The 12163-nt window shown below is 33.7% G+C and overlaps 1 long non-coding RNA gene across 2 annotated transcripts; it reads left to right on the forward strand.

The window, feature by feature from the left end:
• The first annotated feature begins 220 nt into the window (after nt 1-220).
• LOC127858894 (uncharacterized) lies at nt 221-7201 on the forward strand. Of its 2 annotated transcripts, XR_008039180.1 has the most exons (5): nt 221-320; nt 866-942; nt 1156-1280; nt 2074-2206; nt 7101-7201. It is a non-coding gene; the product is annotated as an uncharacterized LOC127858894 (long non-coding RNA). The 2 variants fall into 2 exon arrangements; XR_008039181.1 differs by lacking the exon at nt 2074-2206 and having other exon boundaries at nt 7101-7169.
• Nucleotides 7202-12163: the final 4962 nt, after the last annotated feature.

The following is a 12163-nucleotide window of genomic DNA, read 5'->3' on the forward strand; positions in this document are numbered from 1 at the left end:
TGACATTGACATTTGTACCCAATGTACATTGTACAACAAAGTGTAAATACGCATTGACATAGGTCATAGCATTGCCCCCTCCTATAGGAATTGGTCCCCAATAAGAAGTTTGAAAGTACTATTTGTATGGTAGTATGTAACCGAACCTTTTCTTTAATTTTCCATCTTAGAGTTAATTACTCTACTTTCACTTCCGTTTCCGGCATTTCCATTTTACAAATTTAAAGAAAATGGCGACAGCATTTTCAACTGCAACTTATCCATTGAAATCCGGCTATTTGAAGAATAATTGTCTCATCAATTATCATCAACTACGAATAGTAAGTAAACAATATATTATCTGCAATGCTTTTTGTATGCAATGTAACCAATAATAAACACATTTCTTTGTTTGAAAGAACCTTTATCATAAATTCATAATCAAACACAATCACACATTCAAACTCATCATTCATTCACAATTATCCAATAAATCAAAAGGTAATTCATTTATAGCATTTTCACTTATTCCTACAACGGATTTTTATCCGTATGCAAGCAATAATTTCATAAACAGTTTATTACATATGAATATAATAATTAATAAATGCATAACATGTGAACATAAACACAAGTGACCATTAAGACAAATAACATTTTAAGAAGTACTGTCGGCGTCTGTGACAGATGAATTATAACTATATAGATACATATAAATATTATTCAACATTAACTTTAAAAAAACAACAAAGAAACATTATCTGTTCTTAAAATTCAACTCGATTTCATTTTCAACATCCAAGGAAACTGATTACAATTTTAAATTCGACCTTTTTTCCTCGCACATTTTTACGAGCGAATTAAACCCATAAAATCTTGCTTCTAGGCTGATGCAGGCCAATTCTCCAACGAGATGTGGCATTGTTGCTGTTAAAAAAGAAGATAGTTGAGAATAATGTCGAAGTAAGTTGGGTCACGATCAATAAAGCTTGAGTACTTGATGTTAGAGTTTTCAACTGTTGGTTTTGTTGTAGTAAACAACTGACCTCCCACATTTATTTCGATCAATTCAGTTTTTCCTTGCCTGCTTACTTCAATTTCTCGTGTAGTTGATTTTGGTTGATCCATTACCTTTTCCGGTTCCTGAATCTCAACACAGGGTTCTTTCCCTTTCAGAGAAATGGATGAATCGTCTGAGGAGGAAGAGACGGAAGCAGCACTTGAAGAACGGGATGAAAGCGATAAGCTGCTCTTCTTTGCTCGTTTCCAGTTATCCTGATTTTCTACTTGGTGATCTTCAGGTAAACGTTTGCCGGAAAACACAGGTGTGGGTCTCGTAGCCACCCGACGCGTTGAATCATGATCATCCAAGATCTGCCCTTTCACGACGAGATCTTCTGACCTTTTTCTGGCTTACATATTTCGTTCCCCTAATTAGCGAAGGCACCTTGAGTTTAAAGTCATTGAGGACCATTTCAGCTTCCGCCCCTCGTTCGCCTATAGTCTGGGCGAACCGAATATAGTCTTCCTTCTTGTTGTGGCATGGCCCATTGCTGGGTGTGTTCCTATGGAATACTTTACAGCATATCATGCACTTCCATGATACGCCGGAATGTTGCTCCACCACGTGGTTGTAACATTTTATTCTGGTGGGGAACTAAATGTCTGCACATACCAGACAGGTATAACTTTTTTGTAAAAAAAATATAAAAAAATATTGATAACAAGATAAAGCTATATTGAAGATACATTGCCTGATAAATAATTTCCTTCAAAATACTTTTTCAGCTTGTCATGGTGAACTACTTAAGGTTTATTGTTAATTTGAATGCGATATAGAACATCGTTTACTTTTTCAATAACTAAACATGGTCCAGTCCATTGTTGTGCCAGTTTTCCACTAAGACCAACTCTACGTTGTTGGTTAAAATACCAAACTTTATCACCAATTTCGTATGTTTGTAATTTAACTTTCAAATCGTAGTTCTTTTTCATTACATCTTTTGAAAGATTGAGCTTATTTCTGGCAAAATTATGCACATCATAGAACCTTTCCTTTAATTTGTTTATGTACTCATTGCCATTTTCATTTAGTCTATTTTCAGAAACTGAAGGATGACCTAAAACAAGATCAATTGGCAATCCCATGTCGTCACCGAACATCATTTTATATGGGGTGTGATCTGTAGCAGAGTGAACAGATGACCTGATGCCATCAAGCAGAAATGTAAATATTGATCCCAATTATCACGAAATGGTGATACAAACGAAGTCAACATGCTAGTATTCGTTCTGTTCGTTCTTTCAGTACCACCATTTGATTGTGGTCTATATGGTGTAGTTCTGGTTTTCTGAATACCAAAGAGATTACACAATTCTTTAAATAAATTGGACTCAAACTGAACACCTTGGTCGGTATGAATTGATAATGGCATACCAAAAGTTTCTAAGACCTTTTCTATCAAAGCATTTGCTACAGTAGCAGTTTATATATTTGGTAATGGAACACATTCTGTCCATTTTCTAAACTGGTCAACGACAACCATCAAATAATTATTTCCATTTTTCGTAAGTGCAAAAGGACCAACAAAATCATATGAAATTCTTTCCCATCTGGCACCACAATTGAACTGTTTCATTGGGGCTTTATTTTTCATTTGAGGAGACTTCCTACTTGCACAAATTGTACATTTCTTACACCACGTTTCAACATCTCTACGCAATCCTATCCAGAAAAACCTCTTTCTGATATTTTGTAAAGTTTTCTTTACACCTAAATGTCCTGCAGTAACACTATCGTGTAACTGATATAAAATGTATTCCTTGAGACTATTAGGAACAACTATTTGCAAATCAAACAAACTACTATCCTCGTGTTCCCATTTTCTGTACAATACCTCATTTTCTAAGAACAATGAATCCCATCTGTATCACAAATACTTAACATCGGGGCATATATCACTAACATCATTCCAATCTGGTTTAATACCACTTTCTACACTAGCCTCTTACTACACAGAGTATAGAGTCTTCCTTTTGTAGCCTTGTCAATTCCTTTAGGTCAAAATTCTCCAAGTCAATAGTATTAAATCTCTCATTGACTGAATCCTCTTGTATTGATTCAGTTTGACAACTAGTTTCACGTGCATTACAATTACTACTACTTTCTACTGGGATGACATTTAAACTACACACATTGAATCGGTTTTCTTGCAATATGTGTTATCAATACACTCTGGTGATTTAATCAGCTGTAAATCTGATAAATCCTGCATTGCAACAACACTGCATGAATTTTGTTTATACTTGTCAGGGTGTTCCACTTTCTTTTGTCTCTTAACCTGTTCTAAGTCTGGCTTTGGTGTAACTTTGGAGTGTATCTCTGACCCAAAACTGGTCTCTGTATCACAAGAACTTGGTTCCATAACATTCCTTACAAACAAAGCACAAATACACACAACCATCATAACCAACGGATCCCTCAAAATTAGCAAACACAATATTACCAATACGAGTGGTAACAACTTTATCTCACTACAAGACTTAACGTTATGCAAAACGAACTCATTAGTCTTGGAATCTGTAGGACTCTTAGTTACATTTGGGTTTAAATTTGTCACATTTGGGTATAAATATGTGCTAATTCTAGCACAAGTCTTGTTTTGTTCCATAAACCTTGTTTCAATTCTCTCACAGTACAAACAATTACTCTCATAACAAGGTCTACGACTTAGTGCATCGCAATTTGAGTGCAATTTCCCTGGCCGGTAAACAATTTTGTAATTGTAATTTGAAAGAACATTCAACCAGCGACAAAGCTGTCCATCTAAGTCCTTGAAATTCATTAACCATTTCAGACTTGCATGGTCTGTTCTAACAGTTAATTCCTGACCATACAAAAAATGATGCCAGTGTTTAATGGCAAGAACAACACGATTTGATTCTTTTCTTGTAACACAATAACCTCTTTTCTTGTTTTGAAAAACATTTTGAGTAATAAGCAATTACTTTTTCTTGTCCATTTTGTATCTGCGACAAAACTGCCCCAGTTCCAACATTTGATGAGTCTATATCAATAACAAACTTGTCAGTTTGTGAAGGGTATGACAAGATAGGACTGTTTATCAAGGCATCTTGTAACTTGTTAAAAGCAACTTTACAATTTTCCGACCAATTAAATTTTACACCTGTCTCAGAAAGTTCATGTAATGGCTTTGCAATTGTTTAGAAATTGTGAATATATTTCCTATAGAAAGACATCAAGCCTATGAAACTTTTGACCTCCTTTACCGATCTTGGTGAAGGCCAATCTTTAACAGTTTGAACCTTTTTTGGACATGTAGAAATCCCTTTCTCACTAATCACATGACCAAGGAAAGTAACTTCTCTTTGAAACAATTTACATTTCTTACGATGCAATTTTAGATTTGCCTTCCTCAACCTGATAAATGCACTTTCCAAATTAACAACTGCCTCGTCAAAAGTACGTGCCATCACAATGATGTCATCTAAATACAACACAAGAGTCTTCCAAATCAAATCTGAAAATGTCATTTGCATCAACCTGGTAAAGACAGAAGGAGAATTACAAAGTCCAAATGCAAGCTTACAAAATTGCCATTGTTTTCCACCTTGTAAACTAAACGCAGTGATGGGTCTACATTCTTTATCAATAGAAATTTGCCAAAAGCCTTGTCTAAGGTCTAAACAACTAAACCATTTTGAACCTTCTTAAGCATCACTATTGTCTTACATTCTAGGAAACGGTTGATTTTCTTTAATTGTTACATCATTGAGTTTCCTAAAATCACAGCAAAATCTAAGAGAACCATCTGCTTTTGTCACAATTTGAATGGGAGATAACCATGGAGAACAAGCTGGTTCAATAATGCCATCAGCAGCCATCTTTTCAATTTCTTGTTGGGCTGCTTCCCGTTTTGCTAAGGGAATTCTATAGGGATAGGTCTTAATTGGTTTACTATTACCCACATCAATTTTATGAGTAACCAAATCAGTATTTCCTATGTCCCTATCGTTCTTGGAGAAGACAGCTTGATGTTTTGTTAACAATTGTCTTAACTTAAGTTTCTGATCCTCATTTAAATGTTGTGAAGACCTATCATACAACTCTTGCAAATGTTCTGACACAACACTACTCTCACTAAAACTTGAATCACTATATTGACTTTCAACTACAGTAACTGGTTCATAAACTGCCGTTACAGTGTTTTCATAAATTTTCTGAGGTTCTTTCCCAAAGTTAGCAATTCGAATAGGAATATTTCCAACCTTTGGATCAACTAAGACACGAGCTTTCATTTACCCACTATTCTCAGCAAATTTTTGAGAGACTTCCAACATCCCAACGCTATTTCTATCAATCTTATCCAATTTTTTCCCAAAGACAATAGTTTCACTCTCTGGCGGAACTACTATAGTTTCAGAAACAGCAATACGACAACAATTTGCCTCAACTTGGTTACAATTCCAAATACAAGGTATTATTTCACCATGCAAAATAATGTAACATTTACTGAACATCAAATCACATTTATTTTTAGTCAAGAAATCTAAACCCAAGATTCCATCTTGTTTAATATCAGCTATTAAAAATGTGTGTTTAACCTTTTGTTTACCAATGCAAATTTCAACTTCAGTTTTGCCTAAAAATGGAGTTGACTCTCATGTTACAGTCATCAAACAAGTATTAACTGGTTCTTATTTAGGTTTAATAAAGTATGGTAAATTCTCAATTGTCTGTTTACTAAGAATGCTAACATTAGCACCATCATATACCAACATGGCTATACAATTGTCACCTTATTTTGTACTTAAACAGTAGCCATGTTCAGATCCCAAGTTATTTAATGCAATTTGGGATCGTTTTGTTTTACTGTCGAACTGTGATCCCGACAATCCGACCACTTTTCGTTTCTTTGAAAACTTTTAGTTGGGGTTCTGTTATTGTTCCTAAACTGATTGTGAGGTATATTGTCTCTAAACTTGCCCTATTTCCTATTCCTATCATGCATTGATTTGGGTCCCCATGAACTTGAATGTTTGTCAGTATGCTTGTTATTGTTAGGTGCATGCCTTAAGGATGAGGATTGTGTTATTTCTTGCCTCGTATGATCAGAATTTTGACTTGTCTGTACATTCAAGTCTGGTCCGTTTCTTTGTCGGTCAGCTAATCTATGAGCCTCCATTTTAACAGCAATTTGTTCAGCCTCAAATATGTTTTTTGGACTAACTTCTCTTAGCCTAAGTCTGATATCTGTATTATCTAAAGCGTCAATAAAACTGTCAAGTGCTAAAGCCTCAATGACTTCAATGTTTGCAGTTGGATAAGCTTGTCTCGTCATTTTTCTTATTGATTGAGCTAATTCAGGAATGGTTTCGTTCCTGTTCCTAAATCTTGATTTTAACTGGGTGCGAAACACTTCAGATTTGTGTTCATTGCCAAAACGAGCTTTTAACTTTCCACCTATGCTCTGATAATCTCGCCTTTCCAAGTCAGTCATTTCACAAAGCAGTGACCTTGCCATGCCTGTTAAGACAGTAGCCAAATACAAAGATTTTTCTTTGTATGACCATCTGTTAATGTCACTTGTCAATTCGAACTGAATCAAGAAATGTTGTAAATCGTTATCACCACTGTAATTTTGAGGTTTCAATTTCAAATGACTTGTTCTACTGTTGTTGAAAGATGGCATGACAGTATTGTGTGCTGGGACCATGTTATATGAGCCAAACTGCCTAAATTTAGAAGTTTTGAATCCAAATTTTCAATGCGACTACACAAAGTATCTAACATTGTCAATTTCGATAAAATTTGCTCATTTATCGAACTATCCAAAATGTGACTATCATTCTGACTAACTCCTGCTGTAGCAATTTCATGAAGAGTTGTGCTACACTCTGACTGTTACATGTTTAAATTACTATCAACATTTCTATTGTCACTAATTTCACACAATTTAGGCCTGTGTTTTACTCTATGTGATCTCGTTTCCATCTTGTAATAAAAATTAAAAGGGAAAAACTAACAAATTTGTTTAATCTTTAGAGCAAAACGTGAGAAATGGATGCAATATATCTATAAATTCTGTATCTAATTTCAGAGCGATTCAATGATGCGTGACGGGAACGATCCAATCATGCAAGACCGGACACAATAGCAGAAGATTTTGATGTTCATTGTCATAATAAATAAACAACAAAATTTTTTGTGTTCATTTCTATTTGGAGATTCTACTGTTCAGTATTCTGTAGCTTGTTTAAAAAAAACTAGACATCGTCAGAAATTAAACATTTCAACATTTTATCAATTTTACAATTTCGTTTCTGTGGGTCATTTATCAATAAACTTAATCCCACTTCTGACACCAATGTAATGCCGGTGCGTCTGGTGGCCGTCAGACGGTGCCAACATCACACATTTCCTACTGAATAAAGAAAATAAGACTGCATTAATTAAATATCGGTTATTATTGACATAAAAATCATGTCTCAAGTTTCATATTGTTTCTGTTTCTGATGTTATTCGTTATCTTATCCTAAAGAAAAAAATTAAGTCATCTTACCTCGTTCTCCATTTCCTTATCCATTGAGTGCCAAAACGCAACTGAAACCAAACGACAGATTGGCCCTATTTATACTCGTAGTAAGGTGACGCCATACACATGTTTCAATGAATGACGTCACATGACTAAGCAAATCTTCAATGAATGACATATGATTAAGCACAATATCAATGAATGACGTCATACAATAATAAACATTCAAGATGGCGGAAAAGAGAAAATACCGCGAAATACTTGAGAGTTAAATGTATTTTATGACTAAGGTAATTATTATAATATGATGAATCAATTAATAATATGCATAGAACTAATCAATATATTTATATATTGATTATGATAATATGGCTTTTAATAATCATACACTAAACAATGATTTATAATGACATTGACATTTGTACCCAATATACATTGTACAACAAAGTGTTAATACGCATTGACATAGGTCATAGCAATATCTTTAAAAAAGATATACAGCGTTTATTGTGGTTGGAGTTGGTGAAAGGTAAAGAGTTCAATGAATGAGATCAAAGATAGCGAATGTCTTTTTTTGGTGTAGTTCTTAGCTACATCGCTAAAGTGATCAAATTGATTATTAATTGATTAATTCATGCATTTAATATTATTTGGGCTTCTAGACACTTTATCAACCACTGTTTATCTATAAAAAAATATCCTATTCCTATCCTATTAATTTGCCCCCCAAAAAGAAAGATGAAAAGTACTGCATGATTATTGCATTTGATGTTCATTGGCATTTGAAAAGTGCGGTCACTAATTCGACGTCTATCAGGATGGATAGAAAATTCCAGAGTCACTCCACTTGTGCAGAAGTTGCATGAATTGCTTTTTCACAAAGTAACTTTTATACATCGGTTAAAATGATTCACTAAAATTCTCATGAAATCACTTATTTGACTGATTACTTAACTGTTCCCACACCTAGCTCCAATACTTATTTTAGGATAAATGCAGATCATCAATGCAATAGATGTATTTCGAACTCTACTAATCGTTAGGTACAATCAACATTTTACCGTTATGACCCTTGTGTCACATGAATATTCTGGTACTTACTTAGTTTGAACAAAACTATTGCCAAGCAATATAAGTAATATAAGGCAAAATGCCCCGCCCCTTGGCAGCCATGTTTTTCAAGCAAAGGTTACCATTGTTTAACTCATCTAAGATATTATTGGGAAAAATCTTCTGAGCAAGTTTCATGAAGATTGGAAAATAAATGTGGCCTCTAGAGTGTTAACAAAGTTTTACTATAGCCATATAAGGAAATATAAAGAAATCTGCCCCGCCTCCTTGCGGCCATGTTTTTTAACCGATCTGGACCATTTTCGAACTTGTCCAAAATATCAATACAACCAATGTTTTGACCAAATTTCATGATGATTGGGCAATATTTGTGACTTCTAGAATGTTCACAATGTTTCTCTACAGCCATATAAGGAAAACTGCCCCGCCCCCTGGTGGCCATGTTTTTCAGTGGACCGGAACCATTTTTGAACGCAACCAACATATCATTTAGACAAACATTTTGACAAAGTTACATGAAGATTGGGCATCAAATGTGACTTCTACAGTGTTCACAAGGTTTTTCTTTTTTTGACATAGTGACCTAGTTTTTGACCCAGCATGACCAAGTTTCAAACTCAGTTGAGGTATTAATAGGACAAATGTTCTGACCAAGTTTCATGAAGATCAGACAATAAATGTGGCCTCTGGAGTGTTCACAAGGCAAACTGTTGACGACGCACGACAGACGACGGACGACGGACAAAAGGCGATCACAAAAGCTCACCATGAGCACTTTGTGCTCAGGTGAGCTAAACATCGATTATAAAAGTAGATAACATTCATTTAGGGGGCAGGGGATATATTTTTGCCCAAATTTCGAGTTCCGAAAGGCCGCAAACAGTCAAATCCATTAATATTTCATCAATACAGAAAGTGACACAAGAACGCCTATTTGTGTCAGTGTCATAACATCGGCAACATGCATTGAAAATACAACCAAAGACAAGGCTGGCTGTGAAACTATTGCCCTTGATCTTCTCCCGGAAGCGAGACAATTCACCCCCAAGACAATTCACCCCCAGGAGACAATTCACCCCCAAGACAATTCACCCCTGCTCCCTGGACAATTCACCTCCAGATGTTTGTTTTTATTATTAACAATATCTTATTATTGTTTTTATGTCAATAAATAATTAATTATGTGTTTTTGTTATATTTAAGATTGTTTTTATTCATTAAAACAGTTTATATTTGTAAAAAGTGTATAAATAAATAATAATGGTATTGGATACATTATTTAGAAATAATCCAATGTTTTTTATCTGATAAGTTATGCAAGATATCGAAATTTTCATAATATTACTATTTTCATTTTTAAATGGGAAATATAATAATAAAATATCTGTCACATAATCAGTCAACAAAGTAACAACACCTAAAAACAACCTTTTTCACACCCATAAAGGTAACAATAAACAGATAATCTGTCAGGCATTCAGAGCTGATGAGGGTACTGATTATCTAGTGGTAGATAAGTATTACTAATTGGGGTTGCTTAGAGATAAGGCTGTAGTATGGAATGAGTTAACATACTGTATGATTGTAGTGGACTTGAACTGAGTACAATTTTTGTAAAAAATACATTACATTTCAAATCCTTTTAGTAGGACCATACTAGCGATATTATAGTGGATTTAATAAATCATGAAGTACTAGTGTATAAGTAGCATTTTAAAAAATTATAACATAAAATGGTGTGAATTACTGGATTTGAAATGAATACTGATATTTGCAGACTTAAATATGTTTCAATACAAAACATTACAAAACACAATTTCTATCACTAATCCTTCAATGGCAGAAAATCCAACAACTTAATGGATAACAAGAATAAAAAAATATTTTTGAATGAAACACTTATGTTTATAGGCAGTTAAATAAAAATAATAATCAAAATGTCAGGTGAACAAAAATGGAATTGTTTAATACAGGTATTACCAGGTATTAGAATTGCCCAGCCCAACATAATTGTTTGTCATTGTGTGTAACTGAAGTCTTTGTTTATCTGTTTTGACACTTTGATAAAGCCTCGTCAGGGGTGTGAATGCTTGATTGTAATACCCATCAATGACACGCTTCCAACCAGATTAAATTTCCTTTTTCTAATCAAGGTTTTCTTATCAATTAAACCATTGTATTTTATTAAATTAGTTATCCTATCTAACATGAATAAATAAGTAACTGTCATGTAAAATTCTAAGAATTAAATGAAACTAATTAATCAACTTCAATATTTGACAAAGTACTTAAATAATAAAATAATAACCTAATAATACCATTTAAAACAAATGCACAAATATTATAAAAGCAAAATACTTAAGGCCTAAAGCAAAATAAGCCTTTTTTCAGTGAAGCCAGGCTATGAAGGCATGTTAAAAAAAAGTTTATTTTTATAATTATATTTCTGTTTTTGTTTTCATTTCAATAGGTTTTACTCTTTCTGTGTTGACAATTTCAGTTAAATTGGCCAACTCGTTTGAAAATTATGAAACTTTAAAGTTGCCTAAACTTGCAAAAAACTGCCATTTTAGCGTGACATCTATTTTTTCATAAATAAGAAATGCATGTTAAAAGATATTTTAGTATCATATTAAATTCTGTATTGATACTGTAGCAAGACTATCTGTCTTTCTCAAAAAATCATTTGCGAGAGAAAAAACAAGCATTTTCTAATTTTAGGTGTTTTTTTTTAAATATACTCAATTGAGGCCAAAAGAGCATTTTCATATCTTTATTATATATTGCATGAAAAAAACAATACAGGCAGCGTTAAATGTATGTAACCTATCTATTTCACTAGACATTAGGCACCATCTAAAGATGGTATCCTAACCTTTGTCATAATATTTCCTTTATTCTAGAGATTTGTGTCCTAAAATGCACAAATTTTGTCCCAACAGTCACGGTTTGATGGTGTGTCTCTTCTTATGCTCACTGTTTAACAACGATAGCAGATTTCTATTAACTTATTCTTAAGACTCTAACAGAGGTATACATATTTCAGTCAAACTTATCTTCTGACAAGTATCAACTGTACATTGAACGGAATATGTGTCCCAACAGTCACGGGTTTTGTCCCAACAGTCACAGTTGTTTTAAGTGCCCATATTTCTGCTTTAACATCACCCTAAATATGAGCATGCATGTCATTGTCTTAATTGAACAGCCATTGATAGAAAAAGACTGGTCTTTGACATTTCAGGTTTATAAATTCCTTATACTAACTATAGAAACTTTTTGTCCCAACAGTCACGGCTGATTTACTATACACAGATCACAAAATTTTAATGGCCTCCACATGTAATACTCTGTGGTCCACATGAGTCCCAAACATCTGTTATTATAATTTTGTAACATTGTAGTGTAAAATATGCATAGATACACACAAAACAATGGTCTTTATGCAATGGAACATGTCCCAACAGTCACATTTATATATTTAATTAATTCTTAAAAATATTTACACTAAACCGTTAAATATTTCAACTGAAATCATTTTTCTTACTGCTTTGGTT

This window comes from Dreissena polymorpha, chromosome 14 (assembly GCF_020536995.1).
Source record: "Dreissena polymorpha isolate Duluth1 chromosome 14, UMN_Dpol_1.0, whole genome shotgun sequence".
Lineage (NCBI taxonomy): Eukaryota > Metazoa > Mollusca > Bivalvia > Myida > Dreissenidae > Dreissena > Dreissena polymorpha.